The sequence below is a fragment of the Salmo trutta genome, chromosome 14 (assembly GCF_901001165.1).
Source record: "Salmo trutta chromosome 14, fSalTru1.1, whole genome shotgun sequence".
Classification (NCBI taxonomy): Eukaryota; Metazoa; Chordata; class Actinopteri; order Salmoniformes; family Salmonidae; genus Salmo; species Salmo trutta.
In genome coordinates, this window is record NC_042970.1 from 12,991,183 (window position 1) to 13,014,248 (window position 23,066).

The 23,066-nt window shown below is 44.3% G+C and overlaps 1 protein-coding gene across 1 annotated transcript in view; it reads left to right on the top strand.

Moving 5' to 3' along the window:
• The first annotated feature begins 1,854 nt into the window (after positions 1-1,854).
• The window catches only part of LOC115207427 (nerve growth factor), a 30,058-nt gene continuing 8,846 nt past the window's right edge, over positions 1,855-23,066 (top strand). Inside the window, exon 1 of the mRNA XM_029774497.1 lies at positions 1,855-1,987. The gene's annotated coding sequence lies outside the window, so the exon portion shown is untranslated. The remainder of the gene's footprint in view (positions 1,988-23,066) is intronic.

A 23,066-nucleotide genomic window follows, 5' to 3' on the forward strand; every position in this document is an offset into this window, starting at 1 on the left:
CTGCAGCACTCTCCCCAGCTGAAAGGAGCCCCAGGCACTGGGACCTGCAGCACTCTCCCCAGCTGAAAGGAGCTCCAGGCACTGGGACCTGCAGCACTCTCCCCAGCTGAAAGGTGCCCCAGGCACTGGGACCTGCAGCACTCTCCCCAGCTGAAAGGAGCTCCAGGCACTAGGACCTGCAGCACTCTCCCCAGCTGAAAAGAGCCCCAGGCACTGGGACCTGCAGCACTCTCCCTAGCTGAAAGGAGCTCCAGGCACTAGGACCTGCAGCACTCTCCCCAGCTGAAAGGAGCCCCAGGCACTGGGACCTGCAGCACTCTCCCCAGCTGAAAGGAGCTCCAGGCACTAGGACCTGCAGCACTCTCCCCAGCTGAAAGGAGCCCCAGGCACTGGGACCTGCAGCACTCTCCCCAGCTGAAAGGAGCTCCAGGCACTGGGACCTGCAGCACTCTCCCCAGCTGAAAGGTTCCCCAGGCACTGGGACCTGCAGCACTCTCCCCAGCTGAAAGGAGCTCCAGGCACTAGGACCTGCAGCACTCTCCCCAGCTGAAAGGAGCCCCAGGCACTGGGACCTGCAGCACTCTCCCCAGCTGAAAGGAGCCCCAGGCACTAGGACCTGCAGCACTCTCCCCAGCTGAAAGGAGCTCCAGGCACTAGGACCTGCAGCACTCTCCCCAGCTGAAAGGAGCTCCAGGCACTGGGACCTGCAGCACTCTCCCCAGCTGAAAGGTGCCCCAGGCACTGGGACCTGCAGCACTCTCCCCAGCTGAAAGGAGCTCCAGGCACTAGGACCTGCAGCACTCTCCACAGCTGAAAAGAGCCCCAGGCACTGGGACCTGCAGCACTCTCCCCAGCTGAAAGGAGCTCCAGGCACTAGGACCTGCAGCACTCTCCCCAGCTGAAAGGAGCCCCAGGCACTGGGACCTGCAGCACTCTCCCCAGCTGAAAGGAGCTCCAGGCACTAGGACCTGCAGCACTCTCCCCAGCTGAAAGGAGCCCCAGGCACTGGGACCTGCAGCACTCTCCCCAGCTGAAAGGAGCTCCAGGCACTGGGACCTGCAGCACTCTCCCCAGCTGAAAGGATCCCCAGGCACTGGGACCTGCAGCACTCTCCCCAGCTGAAAGGAGCTCCAGGCACTAGGACCTGCAGCACTCTCCCCAGCTGAAAGGAGCCCCAGGCACTGGGACTTACAGCACTCTCCCCAGCTGAAAGGAGCCCCAGGCACTAGGACCTGCACCACTCTCCCCAGCTGAAAGGAGCTCCAGGCACTAGGACCTGCAGCACTCTCCCCAGCTGAAAGGAGCTCCATGCACTAGGACCTGCAGCACTCTCCCCAGCTGAAAGGAGCCCCAGGCACTAGGACCTGCAGCACTCTCCCCAGCTGAAAGGAGCTCCAGGCACTAGGACCTGCAGCACTCTCCCCAGCTGAAAGGAGCTCCAGGCACTAGGACCTGCAGCACTCTCCCCAGCTGAAAGGAGCTCCAGGCACTGGGACCTGCACCACTCTCCCCAGCTGAAAGGAGCTCCAGGCACTAGGACCTGCACCACTCTCCCCAGCTGAAAGGAGCTCCAGGCACTAGGACCTGCAGCACTCTCCCCAGCTGAAAGGAGCTCCAGGCACTAGGACCTGCAGCACTCTCCCCAGCTGAAAGGAGCTCCAGGCACTAGGACCTGCAGCACTCTCCCCAGCTGAAAGGAGCTCCAGGCACTAGGACCTGCAGCACTCTCCCCAGCTGAAAGGAGCTCCAGGCACTAGGACCTGCAGCACTCTCCCCAGCTGAAAGGAGCTCCAGGCACTGGGACTCCGCTGACTTTTCCGAACAATCGATTTCCAAACAAGTGCAAGAGCCTGAGTGTATTGTCTTCCCTCAATGAGAAGGAGACCTGACTTATGAAGATAAACCTGTGGAATAACTCACACTGGAATATAGCTTAGTATTGGTTGGGACATCCATTTGTGAAGAGGGGAGAGGAGCCGTTGCAGAGGTAGGAGACTTTACAGTCTTAAGTTCACCCACTCTGCTGCTGTTTTGTGAAGCCACATTGGGAAACATACTTACTCATCCCTTGTGTCAAAAGAAAGGGTAGGAAATTATATGACTAAGCTTTAATTACTGTATAGAAAAACAACATTGCTGAACAGAAGAGTATACTGTTGAACTCTTTAAAATATTGATATAGTTCTTGTAATTAGTCAAATACCTTCTTCATCAACTGTGTACTAAAGGCTCTAAATTCATTCCATATCAATTTATGACATTTATTATGGTACTTGCTTGCATGTTTAAACATTCCATCTCAGTGGTCTGGTTGAGGATACCATTTAAAAAATGCCAAGGCACTCTTGATATATTATGTTTAAATAGATGTTTTAAACCTAGCCACTTAGGCATTTCAATCCCAAACTGGCTTTGACCAGGGTGCCTGGTTGAGGGCTCAGCAGACAGGAGGTAGAGATGGAAGCCCATGGTTGAATGGGCAGCTTCCATCTGATCTGTTTCCTCAGGAAGAATATTAGCTCATAGCCTAGCCTCAGGCTCCTCAGGTTACAGCAGTACCCAGATCTATCTATCTATCTCTCTCTCTCTCTCTCTCTCTCTCTCTCTCTCTCTCTCTCTCTCTCTCTCTCTCTCTCTCTCTCTCTCTCTCTCTCTCTCTCTCTCTCAGCAAGCCATTTTCTGTGTTTCTGTCTCTCTATCTCAGCAAGCCATTTTCTGTTTTGTTTTCTTTCTTTTAAATCGACTCATTTAATGACACTTCTTGGATTAGCAATTAGAATAGTTTTTATGTTTGCATTTTCTCATTTAGACATTCACTTCATATGCCCTGAAAAAAGGAATACCTATTGAGATACAACAAATATTATATATTATACAAGTATTTTTTATACAAGTACTTTTTCCACATTTTGTTACATTACAGCCTTATTCTAAAATGGATTAAATACAAGTTTTTCCTCATCAATCTACACACAATACTCCATAATATCAAAGAAAAAAACAGGTTTTTAATGTTTTTTCCAAATCAAATCAAATGTATTTGTCACATACACATGGTTAGCAGGTGTTAATGCAAGTGTAGTGAAATGCTTGTGCTTCTAGTTCCGACCATGCAGTAATATCTAAAAAGTAATATAACCTAACAATTTCACAGCAACTACCTTATACACACAAGTGTAAAGGAATGAATACGAATATGTATATAAAAATATATGAATGAGTGATGGCCGAACGGCATAGGCAAGATGCAGTAGATGGTATAGAGTACAGTATATACATATGAGATGAGCAATGTAGGGTATGAGAACATTATATAAAGTGGCATTGTTTAAAGAAGCTAGTGATACATTTAATTACATCAGATGGCAAGATGCAGTAGATGGTATAGCGTACAGTATATAAATAAGAGATGAGTAATGTAGGGTAAGTAAACATTATCTAATATAAAGTGGCTTGTGATAAATTGACTACATCAATTTTTCCATTATTAAAGTGGGTGGAGTTGAGTCAGTATAACAGTCTGATGGCCTTGAGATAGAAGCTGTTTTTCAGTCTCTCGGTTCCAGCTTTGATGCACCTATACTGACCTCGCCTTCTGGATGTTAGCGGGGTGAACAGGCAGTGGCTCGGGTGGTTGTTGTCCTTGATGATCTTTTTGGCCTTCCTGTGACATCGGGTGGTGTAGGTGTCCTGGAGGGCAGGTAGTTTGCACTCGGTGATGCGTTGTGCAGACCTCACTACCCTCTGGAGAGCCTTCCGGTTATGGGCAGAGCAGCTGCCGTACCAGGCTGTGATACAGCCCGACAGGATGCTCTCGATTGTGCAGCTGTAAAAGTTTGTGAGTGTTTTTGGTGACAAGCCGAATTTCTTCAGCCTCCTGAGGTTGAAGAGGCACTGCTGCGCCTTCTTCACCACGCTGTCTGTGTGGGTGGACCATTTCAGTTTGTCCGTGATGTGTATGCCGAGGAACATAAAACTCTCCACCCTCTCCACTACTGTCCCGTCAATGTAGATTGGGGGCTGCTCCCTCTGCTGTTTCCTGAAGTCCACGATCATCTCCTTTGTTTTGTTTACATTGAGTGTGAGGTTATTTTCCTGACACCACACTCCGAGGGCCCTCACCTCTTCCCTGTAGGCCGTCTTGTCATTGTTGGTAATCAATCCTACCACTGTAGTGTCGTCTGCAAACTTGATGATTGAGTTGGAGGCGTGCATGGCCACGCAGTCAAATCAAATCAAATCAAATCAAATGTATTTATATAGCCCTTCTTACATCAGCTGATATCTCAAAGTGCTGTACAGAAACCCAGCCTAAAACCCCAAACAGCAAGCAATGCAAGTGTAGAAGCACGGTGGCTAGGAAAAACTCCCAAGAAAGGCCAAAACCTAGGAAGGAACCTAGAGAGGAACCAGGCTATGAGGGCTGGCCAGTCCTCTTCTGGCTGTCCCAGGTGGAGATTATAACAGCACATGGCCTAGATGTTCAAACGTTCATAAATGACCAGCATGGTCAAATAATAATAATCATAGTAGTTGTCGAGGGTGCAACAAGTCAGTAAAACAAGAGTAAGTGTCAGTTGGCTTTTTCATAGCCGATCTTTGAGAGTATCTCTACCGCTCCTGCTGTCTCTAGAGAGTTGAAAACAGCAGGTCTGGGACAGGTAGCACGTCCGGTGAACAGGTCAGGGTTCCATAGCTGCAGGCAGAACAGTTGGAACTGGAGCAGCAGCACGGCCAGGTGAACTGGGGACAGCAAGGAGTCATCAAGCCAGGTAGTCCTGAGGCATGGTCCTAGGGCTCAGGTCCTCCGAGAGAGAGAAAGAAAGAAAGAAAGAAAGAGAGAATTAGAGAGAGCATATTTAAATTCACACAGGACACCGGAAAAGACAAGAGAAATACTCCAGACTGACCCTAGCCCCCCGACACATAAACTACTGCAGCATAAATACTGTCTGTAGAAGGTCCCACAGTTGACAGTGCATGTCAGAGCAAAAAACCAAGCCATGAGGTTGAAGGAATTGTCTGTAATTTGGGGAAGGGAACCAAAACATTTTTGCAGCATTGAAGGTCCCCAAGAACACAGTGGCCTCATTCATTCTTAAATTGAAGAAGTTTGGAACCACCACAACTCTTCCTCGAGCTGGCCACCTGGCCAAACTAAGCAATCTGGGGAGAAGCGCCTTGGTCAGGGAGGTGACCATGAGCCCAATGGTCACTCTGACAGAGCTCCAGAGTTCCTCTGTGGAGATGGGAGAACCTTCCAGAAAGACAACCATCTCTGCCTCACTCCACAAATCAGGTCTTTATGGCAGAGTGGCCACACGGAAGCCACTCCTCAGTAAAAGGCACATGACAGCCCGCTTGGAGTTTGCCAAAAGGCACCTAAAGGACTCTGACCATGAGAAACAAGATCTGATCTGGTCTGATGAAACCAAGATTGAACTCTTTGGCCTGAATGCCAAGCTTCACGTCTGGAGGAAACCTGGCACCATCCTTATGGTGAAGCATGGTGGTGGCAGCATCATGCTGTGGGGATGTTTTTCAGCGGCAGGGACTGGGAGACTAGTCAGTATCGAGGGCAAGATTAACGGAGCAAAGTACAGAGAGATCCTTGATGAAACCTGCTCCATAGCGCTCAGGATCTGCAGAGAAGAATGGGACAAACTCCCCAAATACAGGTGTGCCAAGCTTGTAGCATCATACCCAAGAAGACTCAAGGCTGTAATCGCTGCCAAAGGTGCTTCAACAAAGTACTGAGTAAAGAGTCCGAATACTTATGTAAATGTGGTATTTAAAAAAAAAGGATTGTATACATTTGCAAAAATGTCTAAAAACCTGCTTTTGCTTTGTCATTATGGGGTATTGTGTGTAGATTGATGTGGGGGAAAAATGTAATCCAAGGCTGTAACAACAAAATGTGGAAAAAGTCAAGGGGTCTGAATACTTTCCGAATGCACTGTATATGCACACAATAGTCGAGTAACCGCTCTAACAATGCAAATACATGTCCTCAAAGATGGAAGGCAAGCAGGAGGAGAGATCAGGTGTGACCATTTAATGAGAGGGCAGTTACGTGTGTGAACAATCTAAGTTGGCATCTATTGCCCTGGAGACAGCTCTGCAGAATGGTCACTAGCTGGCACAGCCGCAAAGTCAAAAAATCAGATTTTAAACCTAACCTTAACCACGCTGATAACCCTAATGCCTAACCCTAACCACGCTGCTAACCCTAACGCCTAACCCTAACCATGCTGCTAACCCTAATGCCTAACCCTAACCACGCTGCTAACCCTAATGCCTAACCCTAACCATGCTGCTAACCCTAATGCCTAACCTTAACCACGCTGCTAACCCTAATGCCTAACCCTAACCATGCTGCTAACCCTAATGCCTAACCCTAACCACGCTGCTAACCCTAATGCCTAACCCAGCCACGCTGCTAACCCTAATGCCTAACCCTAACCACGCTGCTAACCCTAATGCCTAACCCTAACCACGCTGCTAACCCTAATGCCTAACCCTAACCACGCTGCTAACCCTAATGCCTAACCCAGCCACGCTGCTAACCCTAATGCCTAACCCTAACCACGCTGCTAACCCTAATGCCTAACCTTAACCATGCTGCTAACCCTAATTCCTAACCCTAACCACGCTGCTAACCCTAATGCCTAACCCAGCCATGCTGCTAACCCTAATGCCTAACTCTAACCATGCTGCTAACCCTAATGCCTAACCTTAACCATGCTGCTAACCCTAATGCCTAACCCTAACCACGCTGCTAACCCTAATGCCTAACCCTAACCACGCTGCTAACCCTAATGCCTAACCCAGCCACGCTGCTAACCCTAATGCCTAACCCTAACCACGCTGCTAACCCTAATGCCTAACCTTAACCATGCTGCTAACCCTAATTCCTAACCCTAACCACGCTGCTAACCCTAATGCCTAACCCTAACCACGCTGCTAACCCTAATGCCTAACCCTAACCACGCTGCTAACCCTAATGCCTAACCTTAACCATGCTGCTAACCCTAATGCCTAACCCTAACCACGCTGCTAACCCTAATGCCTAACCTTAACCATGCTGCTAACCCTAATGCCTAACCCTAACCACGCTGCTAACCCTAATGCCTAACCCTAACCACGCTGCTAACCCTAATGCCTAACCCAGCCACGCTGCTAACCCTAATGCCTAACCCTAACCACGCTGCTAACCCTAATGCCTAACCTTAACCATGCTGCTAACCCTAATGCCTAACCCTAACCACGCTGCTAACCCTAATGCCTAACCCTAACCACGCTGCTAACCCTAATGCCTAACCCTAACCTTAATTTAAGAGCAAAAATTACATTTTTGTTTCCATAACTTTGACAATATTGCCAATGTTGACTTTGCAGCTGGCCCATCTAGCAGAAACCGCTCAGTTCTGCCTCCATGACAATAAACATCAACCTGCTTGAACAACAGTCATAACTCCGATATTAAGTCAAAAAATAAAATACTTTTTTTTTGCCGAAATGCCACGTGAATCCACATACAATCAGCGCATTCGTAACAACCTAACCATTACGAAACTTCTATTTGATCAAATAAGCCTCACGTAGCAAATTAGCAATTCAATTTTTTGACTCTCATTGACCTCCCTGGTCTTATTTTCTTGGACAGATTTTGGGCGGAGTAAACACTCTTGCTTCGCCTCTTCCTCTCCGGATACACTGAGGTATGTCCCCAAGGCCCATGTTCGCTCCCCTTCAAAGAGCTGTCACGCAAATGTTACTCACATAGAGGTCACAGAAATTTAGTCGTTTATGACTGAGGGAGCCAAACTGCAAATGGAATTTACCCTTCGCTAAGCCACGCCCCAGAATTGTGGCCAACCAATCGCAGCACTCCGATGGATAGCAACTATTGTCAAGTCCGACACGTCAGACAAGCTCATGTTTCAGAGTTTCTATACAAAAATAAATTGTTCAAATAGCAAAATAATTTAACAGAACACCAGGGGTGATACATGAAATACTGAACAGCCAACGACTTGTTAGTTTCCTGATAAAATATACACTTATGACTCCCTGATAAAATAAAGGTTAGATAAAAATAAAAATATCCAAAAGTGGTTATTAGCTTTGACTGCATGACAGTGCATTCAGAGCCATCCAGTGGATAGACCCACTACATACTTAATTAGAGCAGGTTCCCACAATTCAATTGTAATGACAGTTCACCACAACATACCTCAGAGTCTCCTGATTAGCAAGAGGCAGTCTGTGTTTAATTTCATTGTGAATTAAAAACACAGTTTGAGATAATTGTGAGGGGCTTTCAACCTGTGAGGCTGGAGGAAGCAAGAGAGCAGCTGCACTAAAATGTTGATCTCCACAGTACTCAAACTTCCTGGGAAACACTTGGGGCTTCGGCTAATGGCTTTAGGATACCAAGCAGTATAAATGTTTTGCTAATGTTTTTGACCTCTTTCCACCTGGTGTTTACTGCATTCCAAATAAACATAGATACATTTCTGGATATTTGTAATGGGTGGGCCTCAACTATACAGCACGCAACACACTTCATTTTACCAGAGCTAGAAGAACTGTATGCAGTGCATCACACCAGAGATGCTTTACTTCGAATGATACTCATCATTATCTCTGCTAACACAGAACATGTGCTAATAATGGAAAAAGACTCCCTAAAATTCCGCTCCTGGGGTCTGCATAAATCTTACCTGCACAAACAAGTTCTTACGTGGCTTAAGCACAACAGTTTTCCAGCCCAATCGACATTCAGCCACTCCTTTTTGAGTCTCTGATCCTGAGGTATTGTGTGTGGTTTGGTCTTAGGGAAGTTGTTTTACAGTGCTTAACTCCACCTGACGTCTCTCAGAGTTGGCAGTTTGAAGGGCTTGAAAACAGGTCCTTAGGGACAGATAATCCTTCCCTGCCTGCTGGAAGGGTTTCATGGTTCGGACCAAAGCCCCCAAGCTTTCCTCTGGTTGATCCCCAGGATTACTAGTAGAAGGACAGACAGGAGAGTGCACAGGGGAGAAATATGTGGCCTTAGAGCAGCCCAACAAAAATTAAATATGCATTCCTGGGACTGAGCATGGATTTTTCTAACCAATAATAAATATAAATGAATGACTGGATTTATGACATCCTAATGGTTTCCTTGAGTTGTAACTCTTAAGGAAACACCTTTACCTAATGCATACAAACAGGTACAGTGGTGTCTAAATGCTCTGTGATCCTTATTCCTAGAAAACACAATGGAACCAGGAAGTGAAAATCCTAGAAAACAGAATGAAACCAGGAAGTAAAAATCCTAGATGACAAAATGTGTTATAGTGAAAACTGTATTGTGTTATATTATACCTGGAAAATTCTTCTCACAATATTTACATCCAGATACATATCTGTGATGAGGTGTGTTCTATTTCAGTTTGGTGATATTGTAAGTCTATCCTGTTATGATTTGCCTGAGATGTATTTGGAGGTATTATCTACAAATTGAAACAAGCAATTTATTTTGCTGAAGATGGCCTTAATGCTAGCCTGATATCTGTACTCCTCTTCTGTCATTCATTATCTGCTATGCAGAGCTAAGCATCTATACAGAGCTACACATCACAGTCATTTAGCAGAGGCTCTTATCCAGAGGGACTTACAGTAGTGAATACATACATTTCATTTCATGCATTTTATTTATTTATTTTAATTTTTTGTACTGGCCCCCCATGGAAATCGAACCCACAACCCTGGCGTTGCACACACCATGCTGGCGTTGCAAAGACCATGCTCTACCAACTGAGCCACAGGGAAGCAGAGCTACATATCTACACAGAGCTACATATCTATACATCTATACAGAGCTACATATCGATACAGAGCTACACATCGATACGGAGCTACATATCTACACAGAGCTATACAGAGCTACATATCTATACAGAGCTACACAAAGCTACATGTCTATACAGAGCTACACAGAGCTACATATCTATACAGAGCTACACAGAGCTATATATGTATACAGAGCATCACAGAGCTACATATCTACACAGAGCTACACATCTATACAGAGCTACACATCTATACAGAACTACATATGTATACAGAGCTATACAGAGCTGTGGTCCAGGGAGGGTTTTTCTCACACCCAGCTGTTTGACCTCACGGCCCTGGTTCATCTGCCAAACAATCTGTCCCACAGGTGGCTGGTGGGCCTGGACTCCCAGACACTACATCTCCCCACTCATATGTTTCAGAACATTAGGCGTTTTCAATCAAAAGTGAAAATAAGATCGTATTTATATAGCATAATCCACCCCTTATTGAGAGGTGGTTCAATTGGATGTTTAATAACTTCCGTAGAATAGTTCACAGATGGCAAATGTCACATTTGTTTAACTTTAGTTTAGCTTGAATTGAAGTCATTGCTGCCTAACAAGAATGAACTGATTAAACCATATTATGAAAAACACATTTAATTTCACCCCTCAAAGACCACCTTCGAAGAAAAATATCTATAGCACTGGAATGCCTGGCCACACTATAGCCTACTTTACACAGATCTTCTACCAGAGTAAATCACTGGAATAACTTGTGTAATGACCCTGTATCAAGCCACTACATGCAGTTATAGGAGCACTGACATTTGCAATTATGGAAATAAAAAAGAGAAAGACAGTCTAAGTCAAGAACAAGACAGGAAAGAGGTTTGTAGCAGGACCCAATATGTGTTGCATTTGGGTTGATGAGAGCCATAAACACATACTGTCTGCATTAGTTTGCTTTCACATATTATGTGCCAGAGCAGTTTAGCCCATTCCAACTTAACAGATAGTTCAAACAAGGCAGGATACCCTAGAAATAACCTGTTAGTTCACAAAAAAAAAATCATATGTTTTTCAGACATTTTCATACCTCAAAATTCAAGCCATGTCCGGCTTACTGCTATAGGCCTCAATCCCACATTAACAGGTAAGATAGAGCTACAAATTAATATACTTACACATAAACACATATAGTCATACATATACAGGTAACAACCAAAATAAAGGAAACACGAGTAAATGAACGATACAAAGTATATCGAAAGCAGGTACTTCCACACAGGTGTGGTTACCGAGTTAAGTAATTAACATCGCATCATACTTAGCGTCATGTATAAAAATGCCCAGTGGACCGTTATTTTGGGTACCATGTCTAGAAGTAGAGATCTCAGTGACTTTGAAAGAGGGGTCTCAAATGAGCATAAGGGGTTTAAAGGGTGTGTGTGTGTGTGTGTGTGTGTGTGTGTGTGTGTGTGTGTGTGTGTGTGTGTGTGTGTGTGTGTGTGCCTCAGTCACCAGATCTCAATCCAATTAACACTTATGGGAGATTCTGGAGCTGCGCCTGAGACAGCGTTTTCCACCACTGTCAACAAAACAAAAAAATTATGGAATTTATCATGGAACAATGGTGTCGCATCCCTCCAATAGAGTTCCAGACAATTGTAGAATCTATGCCAAGGCGTATTGAAGCTGTTTTGGTTACTCGTGGTAGCACAACGCCCTATTAAAATACATTTTATCTTGGGTTTTCCTTTATTTTGGCAGTTACCAGTAGGTCTACTATGCAATTTGTGTAGACCACGTTTTTGAAATCCACATGGAAGAAATAACATTGGATTGTAACAGTACAATAACATTGGACAAGTTAATAGGCAAAATGGAGGTCAGCCAGGGGATAAACACAGTCCAACTTTCCACTTCAAATGGAAGTGGACCGATGATATAACTCATTGGATAATATCACTCTAAACGGTTATGCCTCTTGAGGTTGTGCAGAGTGATTTGGGGCTTAGACTATGTACCTAACCTCTACACTCTCTCCTGGACTGGCTATGACCTGTAAAATTGAAAATCTAGTGTTTTTATAGGCGATAAGACACACTTGATGGAATAGCTCATTTAATAACGATCAACAAAGGGTAGATGGGAAAGCATTGATTTGTTGAACCCTCACTGCTGCACATTAATTCACAGCTGATTCTACCACAATTACATGCTTCTCTACTTCCACTCTAAATGTATATTTAATGTCTCAGGTAGTCAGTATTTTGTTGCTCTGTCCCAAGGCAAACATTTCTTATGACAAATTTTTGCATTTTTGGTTGAACATGCCAAGATTATTGTCCATGTCCGAATATCCGTGGGTCTTTAGTAGGACGTTTGAGTATGCAAAAATAGAGTGTTTTATTGTATGTGCAATTTCATAATATTACAAATTTGCTGCATGCTATTGAGGAAGAGCATTGTCTTTTCAGGTCCGTGTATGTTTGACAGCTGACAATCAGATAAGGGGAAGCATCTTGCCAAATGAATGAATGGCGGGAACAAGGCAATCGCACATTAGATCATGCATTCTCAGTATCAATGAGCCTGGTATGTTATGTGTTGCTTAGTACATACATTTTTAGTAAACAGTAAGTTCTAAATAGTATGTAGTACGATTAGTACACAGTATGCAGTTTTTGTAAGTAGTAGGCACGACAGATTTCTGACACGGCCAATATCATGGCAGTTGGAGGGAAAGAAGTTTCTTATAGTCTGTCAGCAGCTTTTCCCATACTAGTCAGACTCATGGATACGCTTTACACTTTAGTAAAAACAGAAACCGCCGGTAACGCCTTTACGTGGAACCATGAGCCCAGGCTTGAGAACAACAGCATCAGTGCATGTAAAATAGCACAGACCAGTCAAAATGTTTTATATCACAAGCTTTACATTTATTTGACTTGCAGAGGGGCAATCATCTCTGATGTTCCGCGCAACTAGATTTATGTATGCCATCTAAACGTTGGATCTAATTTCAATATTTAGAGGAACCGCAGACAGTTGTATACAGTGGGACATAATGTAAATCTGAACATCTGCTCAGATGATCTGAAAGAAACAACAGGACCACGATTGCTCGGTCCATTGCACCTCACTAAAGTGATCTTTTCCCGAGAACCGGAAACATGTGAAGGCCACTTGGAGGCAGCATGTAGGTACTGAAGGTCACACTGTTTTTTTTAGCCACTCATGACTTACCTTTAAACTAGAGCAATACCATTTAACACATTCTGCAACTCTGGGAGCGAGAGGGAGAGCATAACAAACAATGCTTTCCTCCCGACACGGCGCGCAGTCATAAAGCAACATGCAATCTGGGACAGACTCTTTCAAGCTGCCGACTGACTGCCAATTCAAGCCACAGAGACACACAGAGGAAACAAAGGTGTAAACAGATGGAACCTCCATTATTTCAAAGCAAAACATTGTGACCTAGCTGGACTTGAATGGGCCTAAAGTGGCCTCATGGCTGCCATTGGTCCAAGATATACACTTTAAAATACACTACAGTATTGGCTGTGAGATACAGGATGCTCTCTGCCTTTTTTACTTCATTGACATCATTCAGTGCAATGATATGAGAGACATTTTATTTATGCGAAGACTATTTCCATTAGGTTAAACTGGAGCACAGCTACCAACTAAATACATGTTGACAAAATATTTGTTACCATTTGTTTTAGTTGAGCAGAGCAACGTGCTAGAGAGTTGCTACACTTCTTCATACTGATGCCTTTCCTACCTAGGCATAGGGACAGGAGAGGAAGACATGATTATGCCAGGGGGGTGGGGGATGGAAAAATCTGTACTAATCTTTAAATCTTAACCATCTTGTTATTGATGTAAACATATAACTTCCAGCAGAAAAACAAAGCCTTGCATGTGTTTTGCTCAGTATTATTATGGTTGTAGTTATTGGTTGTCCTCTTGTTGACAGATGTGTTCCAGGGAGGCTAATGTGTATAAAGTGACAGTGTGTACGGAGACCCGTCCCGGCACAGAGACCAAACACAGCCATCAGTGACTAATGAAACTGTCCTAGTCAAACTCCAGCTCCGTACAAGTTTCTGGTACACTCCTGCTTTCATTTTTCTTTATTGCTGATTTATGTTTTCAACACTAAAACATTTAAGGACAAATGGCAGACAGAAAGATAGAGGTGTTTATTCTGATGCCTGTTTTCATAGGTCTACCAAATTATAGATTTCATCAAACTTTTAGTTTATTTCAGACATCACAACTGTCTTGCAGTAGACAGCAAAATGCAGGCCTGTTTTACTGTCTGAGACATTTCTAAACTTGCTCTTTGCAGAGACATTTCTAAACACACACTCTGCACATCATCTTCAGGTCTTCACAATCCCATTTGTTGATTTAGGTTTCTTGGTATTATGAATGGAATAGTAAATAATGGCTCAATCTGTGAGATCAGCAGATGTATTGGACTATAGCCCACTTCCACAACACAACAGCCAGAGCCAGTGTGCTGGAACACAGAGCTGTCCTGCAGCTGATTACTACAGGTCCTCGATGGCCTGCAGCAGGCCCAGACGCCATTCTCCTTCCTCCACTCTCACACATCTGCACTGAATCAAAACATCCTGCCAATTTCACTCTCTGGAATTGTCATATTTAAGATGATTTCCCACAGAGTTATCATGCCTTTCACCCCAACTAGATAAAACAAGACGGTTGTCAAGAAAATGGTGAACGGTATGCTTCAATTGCATGCTATTATCGTCCTTAGAATGTTCAGACTCAATAAATCACCAGAGGGCAAAGGAAAGTCAATTCAATTTCCCAACTCCTGGACAAGCTGGAGCGGGTTTAAATACACTTTTCCAAATCAGGGCTTCAGTTGAGATTAGCTGTTTCGCTTCAGTCCTTGTTAAAAGGTGAAGCCGTTTATGATAACATACCATTCTTGGTTGAAATTCATCCATATCATTGCTCGTGTAAATGCATTTTGTCTAGAATAAACGCCAAGCAAACATCATTGTATTTAAATTGTACGTCGTACTTACGTTTCTGTCTTATTACTTGTGTGAGTTACGGTAGGATAAATAAAAATGTAAACAAAATATATTACCTTACCTGTTTTAAAAGCAGCACAGTAGGAGCAGCAGCACACCCACAACAATAGGAATTCTCTTCCACATGTCAAATCAAATTGTATTCATCACATGCTTTGTAAACAACAGGTGTAGACTAACAGTGAAATGCTTACTTACGGGCCCTTCCCAACAATGCAGAGAAAAATAAAATGGAGAAATTATAGAAAAGTAAAACACGTAATAATAAAAGTAATAATAAATACACAATGAGTAACGATAACTTGGCTATATATACAGGGTACCAGAACCAAGTCGATGTGCAGGGGTACGAGGAAATTGAGGTAGATATGTACATATGACTAGGAATAAAGTGACAGATAATAAACAGTAGCAGCAACATATGTGATGAGACAAAAAAGTTGGGTCAATGTTGGGTCAATGCAGATAGTTAAATAGTTAACCAAATAACTACCTGTACTAACTATTCAGCAGTCTTATGGCTTGGGGTTAGAAGCTGTTCAGGGTCCTGTTGGTTCCAGACTTGGTGCATCAGTACCGCTTGCCGTGCGGTAGCAGAGAGAACAGTCTATGACTAGGGTGGCTGGAGTCTTTGAAAATGTTTAGGGCCTCTGACATCTCCTGGTATAGAGGTCCTGGATAGCAGGGAGCTCGGACCAAGTGTTGCACTCTTGTACTGCACTACCATCTGTAGCACCTTGCGGCCGGATGCTAAGCAGTTACCATATCAAGTAGGGATGCAGCCAGTCAAGATGCTCTCAATGGTGCAGCTGTAGAACTTTGAGGATCTGAGGGCCCATGCCAAATCTTTTCAGAAGAAAGAGGCATTGCTGTGCTCTCTTCACAACTGTGTTGGTGTGTGTGGACCATGATAGATCCTTAGTGATGTGGACACTGAGGAACTTGTAGCTCTCAACCTGCTCGACCACAGCCCCGTCAATGTAAATTGAGGGTGCTCGCCCCTCCGTTTCCTGCAGTCCACGATCAGCTCCATTGTCTTGCTTACATTGAGGGAGAGGTTGTCGTCCTGGCACTGACAGGTCTCTGATAGTTGGTGATCAGGCCTACTACAGTCATGTCGTCAGCAAACTGAATGATGGTGTTGGAGTCCTGCATGGCCACGCAGTTGTGGGTATACAGGGAGTACAGGGGGGACTAAGCACGGTCCCCTGATGCGCCCCCGCGTTGAGGGTCAATTTTTATTTTATACCATCTGGCCAGCATCCGGTGAAATTGCAGAGTGCGAAATTGAAATTAAATTACTATAAATATTTCACTTTCATGAAATCACAAGTGAAATACATAAAAATAAAGCATAACTTGTTGTTTATCCAGCCGCTGTGTCAGATTTCAAAAAGGCTTTTCGGCGAAAGCAAACCATGCGATTATCTGAGGACAGCGCCCAGCACTGTAACGATCGTCGTAAGGAGAAGACCAAGGTGGGGACCGTCGCTGGAGGCTTCGGACTGGGGACCATCGCTGGAGGCTCCGGGACTGGGGACCGTCGCTGGAGGCTTCTTGCCATGGATCATCACTGGAGGCTCCGGGCCATGGATCATCACTGGAGGCTTCGTGCCATGGATTATCACTGGAGGCTCCAGGCCATGGATTATCACTACAGGCTCCGGGTCATGGATCATCACTGGAGGCTTCGTGCCATGGATCATCCCTACAGGCTCTGGGCCATGTATCATCACTGGAGGCTTCGTGCCATGGATCATCCCTACAGGCTCCGGGCCATGGATCATCACTGGAGGCTTCAGACCATGGATCATCACTGGAGGCTTCTTACATGGAGCTGGAACCGGTCTCACCGGACTGGGGAGGCGCACTGGAGACCGGGTGCGCAGAGCAGGTACAGGGTATACTGGGCCGTGGAGGCGCACTGGAGGTCTGGAGCTTAGGGTTGGCACAACCCGTCCTGGCTGGATGCTTACTTTAGCCCGGCAAGTGTAGGGCGCTGGCACAGGATGAACTGGGCTGTGAAGGCGCGCTGGCGACACAGTGCGTAGAACTGGCGCAGGATATACTGGGCCGTGGAGGCGCACTGGAGGTCTGGAGCATATGGCTAGCACAACCCGTCCCGGCTGGATGCTCAGTTTAGCCCGGCAAGTGTGGGGCGTTGGCACAGGACAAACTGGGCTGTGAAGGCATACTGGCGACACAGTGCGTAAAGCTGGCGCAGGATATCCTGGACCGAGGAGGCGCACTGGAGACCAGGAGCGCTGAGCCGGCACAATCCATCCTGGCTGAATGCTCACTCTAGCACGGCAAATGCGGGGCGCAGGCACAGATCGCACCGGGCTATGAATGCGCACTGGCGATATAGTGCGCATCACAGCATAACTCGGTGCCTGACTGGTCACATGCTCCCTACGGTAAGCACAGGGAGTTGGCTCAGGTCTGAACCCTGACTTAGCCAATCTCCCCGTGTGCCCCCCAAAACAAAATTGGGGGCTGCCTCTTGTACTTGCCTCGTTGCCATGCTAGTTCCTCATCTCATCGCCGCTCTGCTCTCGCTGCCTCCACCTGTTCCCATGGGAGGCGATCCCATCCAGCCTGGATCTCCTCCCACGTCCAGGATCCCTTGCCATCCAGGATGTCTTCCCAGGTCCATGTCTCCTGACCACGCTGCTTTGTCCTTTTGTGGTGGGATCTTCTGTAATGATCGTTTTAAGGAGAAGAACAAGGTGCAGCGTGGTAAGTGCTCATGATAAAATTGTATTTATACTCAGAACACTAAACAAAAATAACAAACAAAGGAAAACGAACGTCACGTTCTGCAGGCTTTCACTGAGCTGTACAAAAACAAGATCCCACAACAGAAGGTGGGGAAAAGGGCTGTCTAAGTATGATTCCCAATCAGAGACAACAATAGACAGCTGCCTCTGATTGGAAACCATACTCGGCCAAAACAAAGAAATACAAAAACTAGATTGCCCACCCCACATCACACCCTGACCTAACCAAACTAGAGGAAATAAAACGTATCTCTAAGGTCAGGGCGTGACAAGCACACAAATGCATATAAAATCATTTTCAACCAGGGAGTTGCGACACGAAAGTCAGAAATAGCGATATAATATATGCCTTACCTTTGAAGATCTTCTTCTGTTGGCACTCCAAAAGGTCCCAATTACATTACAAATGGCCCTTTTGTTCGATAAAGTCCTTCTTTATATCCATAAAAACTCAGTTTAGCTGGCGCGCTTCAGTCAATAATCCACTCGGTTTCCCTTCTTCAAAATGCATACAAAATGAATCCCAAACGTTACCAATAAACTTATCCAAACAAGTCAATCAACGTTTATAATCAAAAAATGTGCTGTTTTTGATTTTGTTATATTCTTTGTTAATTCTATGGTTTTTACTAGATTACTTGTAGTTTTTCATGTTGTTTGTCTGTAATTTTTGTAATGACTTGGCGCTGCCTATCTTGGCCAGGACGCTCTTGAAAAAGAGATTTTAAATCTCAATGAGCCCTTCCTGGTGAAATAAAGGTTAAATATATATATATTTTTTTAAACGTTAGGTACCCTAATACGCAAATAAATGATACAATTTAAGACGGAGAATCGTTATTGTCTTTACCAGAGATAAACAAAAAGAAAGCGCTGTCTCGGCCATGCGCTTGGAAACACTACAGCCAAAATGGGAGCCACTTAGAAAAACTACAACTTCTCCCTCATTTTTCCAAAAACCAGCCTGAAACTCTTTCTAAAGATTGTTGACATCTAGTGGAAGCCCTAGGAACTGCAATCGGGGACGATTTCGCCCTATTATAAAAGTGCCAACCATTGAAATCAGTGGTATGCTGAACTTTTAATTTTTTGGGATGGTTTGTCCTCGGGGTTTCGCCTTCCATTTCAGTTCCGTTATACTCACAGACATTACTTTAACAGTTTTAGAAACGTTAGAGTGTTTTCTATCCAAATCTACCAATTATATCCATATCCTGGCTTCTGGGCCTGAGTAGCAGGCAGTTTACTTTGGGCATGCTTTTCATCCGGACGTCAAAATACCACCCCCTATCCGAAAGAAGTTTTAAGAACAAATTCTTATTTTCAATGACGGCCTAGGAACAGTGGGTTAACTGCCTTGTTCAGAGGTAGAACAACAGATTATTACCTTGTCAGCTCAGGGATTTGATCTTGCAACCTTTTGGTTACTAGTGTGGCAGATATGTTGTTGCCTACCCTCACCACCTGGGGGCAGCCTGTCAGGAAGTCCAGGATGTTGATGTCACATGATAAACTATTGTCTGAATGGTTGATGGATTGTTCAGCCACAGACAACAAAAGAATAATGATCAAGGAGCATGTTCTTCTTGTTGATGAAATCTGTGGAAATTCTCAATAGGGCAAAAGTCTGTCCTGTCTTAGTCTCCTCCATCCCCCTCTCCTCCGTGACGCGGAAACCGATAACTGGTCACCAACTGGAGTGTCAATTCGTTAAATAGGTGAACGGAGGAGTTTGCTCCTATCCCCGATTGCTCAGGTGTATCCGATCTTGGAAGAGTTTTAAAATCTCCCACACTCCCTTTGAAACGGCTGTTGTTTTCTTGGATGAGAAAAGCATGCAAACATTTAAAAACCATATGCTACTTTTCTCTGGAAAATGTCTTGCACAACTAGCTACATTTATGGGATTCCACCTCTGTCATTTGCGGTTGTCATATGACGCACTAGAGAAGGAGAGTTTTATTTCATACAAGAGCATTTGTTCCCACGTTTCCTCTGCTCAATTACCTTTGACCTTTTCGAAAGGAGGCAAGGAGAGGACAGAGGGGAGGATGCGAGGAATCAAGAAAATCCAATTGAGATTCTCCCCAGGACTTTCATTTTGTTCTCCTGCCTGATGCAGTCAGTTCTCCTGCGTTCTTGTCCAGGGTTTGGCTTCACAATGGAGAAAACGGAATCCCGTTTAGTCATACAGATGTACGATCTTAATTTGAGCACTCTTTTTTTTGCTGAGAATTTCCCTAACTTGAAATTCGAACTTGTAATGTCTTCAAGGTTAAAAAAGGCTTCTAAAGTTTGTAATTCTCACTTTAAAACGTATCAACCCCTACAAAAAAGTATTCACATTTCCTGTTGCTGTAGGATACATTTCCTGCTGTAGCAAACTGTCTTAAATGAATCTCCTAAATCTGTAGGGCTGAAATAATTATGACTTTTACACACAATGAGAAATACACAGGTATCCTACAATTTCAAAACAGCTTTAGTTTTGGGTTTGGTTGTGCCAATGGTAATTCCTCATTATTCCTTTCTCCGATTCAGTAAAAGTTATTGTTTACTTCTCCTTTTATAATCAGGGTCAAGTTATTAAAGCAATGTGCCAAAACTTATTTGAATGATGTAATGACAATCACTCAGAAGTCCCTGTCTGCGTCTAAAGCCAAGCCCGGCAGACCTTCTTAAAAAAGGTCCAATGTAGCCGTTTCTATCTCAATATCAAATCATTTCTGGGTAACAATTAAATACCTTACTGCGATGGTTTTCAATTCAAATTGTCAAAAAGAAAAAAATGAAAAGTAGCTGTTATTGGCAGAGGTTTGGAACTCTATTATTGGTTTATTAACTAATTTACCTGGTGAGGTCACCAGGCAGGCCAAAACTCCATCCCATCAAAACAGGCTGAAATTTCACGTGGTCTTTTCAAACAGCTCTTTTCAAACAGGCATTGTCATAATTTTCACAGTATTATTCCAACCTCAGTGTGGAAATATACACTACATGACCAAAAGTATGTATACAGATTCGTCCCTTGGACTGCCAGATTGTGAAGCATGATTCATCACTCTAGTGAACGCATTTCAACTGCTCCAGAGTTCAATGGCGGCGAGCATTACACCACTCCAGCCAATCGAGGACAGACAATTTTTTACGCACGTCAGCACTCTGCGGTCCCGTTCGTTGAGCTTGTGTGGCCTAACACTTTGCGCCTAGCTGTTGTTGCTCCTAGACATTTCCACTTCACAATAACAGCACTTACAGTTGACCGGGGCAGCTCTAGCAAGGCAGATATTTGACCAACTGACTTGTTGGAAAGGTGGCATCCTATGTCGGTGCCACGTTGAAAGTCACTGAGCTCTCCGGTAAGGCCATTCTACTGCCAATGTTTGTCTATTTTAGATTGGATGGTTGTGTGCTGAATTTTATACACCTGTCAGTAACGGGTGTGACTGAAATAGCCGAATCCACTAACTTTATTTATTTATTTTATTTTTTATTTCACCTTTATTTAACCAGGTAGGCAAGTTGAGAACAAGTTCTCATTTACAATTGCGACCTGGCCAAGATAAAGCAAAGCAGTTCGACACAAACAACAACACAGAGTTACACATGGAGTAAACAACATACAGTCAATAATACAGTAGAAAAATAAGTCTATATGAAGTGGTGTCCACATACTTATAGTATATATAAAACACAGGAAAATCACGTTTTTGACTGCACTGGGCCTTATTAAAGACAAGCAAATGTACCTCAGGTTCTAACAGGCCACAGTGTCATCCCAACAAACCATCTTCAGAGCGGACACCTAATTGAGATTTATTTTCAAATGAATGAGTGCTACCACAGTAGAGTTGATCCATTCAGAGCATGTGCGGAAGCGTTTGACCTGGTTTAACATGGTTATTTCTTCTCCAGTCCTGTTTTGAACCTGGCATTGCTGTCTGAGCATGGTCAGTTTCATACACCAGCTGATTAAGCCTATGAGTAGACAATTGAATCTCTCGACTAGGGCCAGGCATTTTGTTAGAATCCAAGTTGTAGTGTATTACTATGACCCAGCTTCATTCCTGGTCAGGTAGTGTGGTGAGAAAAGACCTGACACAGTTATTGTATAAAGTGGCATTGACCAATGGAACATTTGACCCACCAGTGAAGACTGATGAGGTTACAGCGATCATTCTCTCACACCAATTCATTACATTTACGTCATTTAGCAGACGCTCTTATCCAGAGCGACTTACAAATTGGTAATTGGTAATTCATAATCTCCCCTCCTACAGTGTCACCTGGTGTTTTGTATGTGTGACGTGTGTGTGTGTGTGCATGTGTGTGTGTGTGTGTGTAGTGCCAGCTCCAGGCCTAAGCGGTTGCTTAGGGCCCCAGGCTGCTAGTTGAGAGGTATAATATAATACACAAGATGCATGTTTGAAATTTGGTTGTGAATCAGCAGTTTTTCGCTTGTTATGTCAGTCACTCAATTAGCCATGTCACCTAACAATTGTTTGGATTGGTAAATTAGTCTTGCCAGCTATGTAAACATGTAGTAATCATGGCCGAATACCGACCAGGCACGCAGGGCATTGATTTAGTTAGTCATTCTCACTCAATCCTTCACATGGCATAAGCCATGGTACAATGTGTAGAATTGCAGAAAATGTACTTTAAAAACTCTTGGTGCAATTCTCACCTAGGGCCCCCAAAAGGCGAGAGCCAGCCCTGTGTGTGTGTGTGTGTGTGTGTGTGTGTGTGTGTGTGTGTGTGTGTGTGTGTGTGTGTGTGTGTGTGTGTGTGTGTGTGTATTTCATCTGACACTGGCTTTGTTGACACTGAAACAGACATATTTCAAGCAGAGTGTAACACACTTTACAGTAGGTTCAGTTTTCCAGGAAAGTCTAGTTTCCCCAATGGGAGTATCAGGAGGGGAGAAATCAGAAATGAATGATCACCCCCCAGGAATGTTGTGTTGAAACCATTATCACAGACTAATTCACTGATTAGGATAAAACATATTTTGTCTAGCATCTGCCAAACCTTCCTGAAGCATTGCAATATACAGTATCTCTTGGTCAGTCACTTTGAATAAAATCAGATAAAAGAAGAGAACAGTCATCAGTCTCAAACAATTTCACCTTTATTTAACTAGGCAAGTCAGTTAGGAACAAATTCTTATTTACAATGACGGCCTACCCCAGCCAAATCCGGATGATGCTTGGCCAATTGTGCTCCACACTATGGGACTCCCAATCACAGCCAGTTGTGATACAGCCTGGAATCGAACCAGGGTCTGTAATGACACCTCTAACACTGAGATGCAGTGCCTTAGACCATGGTGCCACGCTGGAGCCCCTAACTATGATAACTACAGTAAATAGCTA